The sequence below is a fragment of the Acomys russatus genome, chromosome 17 (assembly GCF_903995435.1).
Source record: "Acomys russatus chromosome 17, mAcoRus1.1, whole genome shotgun sequence".
Classification (NCBI taxonomy): Eukaryota; Metazoa; Chordata; class Mammalia; order Rodentia; family Muridae; genus Acomys; species Acomys russatus.
Window position 1 is genome coordinate 25,771,069 of NC_067153.1, and position 1,474 is coordinate 25,772,542.

The 1,474-nt window shown below is 53.7% G+C and overlaps 1 non-coding gene across 1 annotated transcript; it reads left to right on the plus strand.

Moving 5' to 3' along the window:
- Positions 1–368: 368 nt before the first annotated feature.
- Trnam-cau (transfer RNA methionine (anticodon CAU)) lies at positions 369–441 on the plus strand. The gene has a single exon. It is a non-coding gene; the product is annotated as a tRNA-Met (tRNA).
- Positions 442–1,474: the final 1,033 nt, after the last annotated feature.

The window sequence follows — 1,474 nt, forward strand, 5'->3', positions numbered from 1 at the left end:
CTCAGTTGCTCCAGGTTAAGAGTGACCCTGAGAACCCGGCATCCGGAACGGGGCCAGGAGCTCAGTACGTGCCCAAAGAATGTCTCGTACTATCCACGGCTGTGTAAACGCTATACAAAAGTGAGCTCATAGCAGTTTCTCTCCCAAGCTCCCCCTCTGCAGGACAGCTTCACAGCAAGCAGCCCATCGTGTCAGATGGGACAGATGAAAAAAGACAACGGGAGTGTAGGTAGGCAGGATCCTAAGAGGCGAGGAACTCTAGGGCTCAGGAATGAAAACAGAACTAAACTAAACACAAGCTTCTGAGCATGCGCACTGGGCCTTTTCCACCAGGGTCTTGACACACAGCCCGGAAGCAGCCACTAGGTGCCTCGTTAGCGCAGTAGGTAGCGCGTCAGTCTCATAATCTGAAGGTCGTGAGTTCGATCCTCACACGGGGCACAGTACTTTTGACTGCACGCAAGCCAGAAGTGGATTTTACTGTTTTCCAGTTCTGAAATTTGAGTGAAGCGGTCGCAACGCCGAAATCATTTGGCGTTAGTTAGGTGCGGGATGGCGGCCATGTGCTCTGCGGGACCTGTTTTGTGTGAACCGTGAGGCGACCGCTGGGGACGCGGACAGCTTCGCTGGGTGCGGTGATCCGGTCTGTGCGAGGCACGTGGAGCCAGGTGGTGGGCGGCGTGGACTCATCCAGGCGAGCGACGGTTCCAGGGGCTTTGGCCACTCCTGCTGGCTGTTGCGGGGCGACCACAGGTCACAGAGCAAGTCACGCGGGGAGGTGTTAGATATCACCATGCCCACCTTCCAAGCTGCAACCCTCCCCGGGATAATTGCGGCAGAGGCCCCTCTTCAGTGGGTCTTGAGGCAATGTGGAGAGTCTGTCATTTCCCAGCGTGTGTTTAGTTTAGCGGTTGATTCAGGAAGATACAGGCATGGGCGTGGCTCTCTTCACTCTCTGGGATTCAGACTTACCCGAAAACTCCCCGGATCACCGAAAGCCCCCACTTTGGGTGGTAGTTCGCAAAAATGTAATCTAGTAATGCCTGTCGTGCTTGGCTTTTACTTCCCTTGGTACATATCGTTCCGTAAGAGTCTCCTTGGAAGAACGCTGAGCGAACGAACACGTGGCTTTCCCCTCCAACCATGAGGTTTGGGGTCTGGGATACAGGAATTAGCATAAAGGAAACTGAGCCCCAGGTCTCTGTGTGACTCAAGTTGGGCTCTGGGCCCTTAGGCCCTGGAATCTTTCCTTTACACTCAGCAACCTACACTTTTGTTGTTGCTGTTGTTTTTCGAGACAGGGTTTCTCTGTGTAACCCTGGCTGTCCTGGAGCTCGTTCTGTAGATCCGCCTGCCTCTGCCTCCTCTGCTGGGATTAAAGACATGACTTCTTGGTCCTTAGAAACACAATCTACAGCCAAAGAGCCCTGAGTATTATTGCCTTCCTGCACCTGTCTCTGTATGTGTGCATATG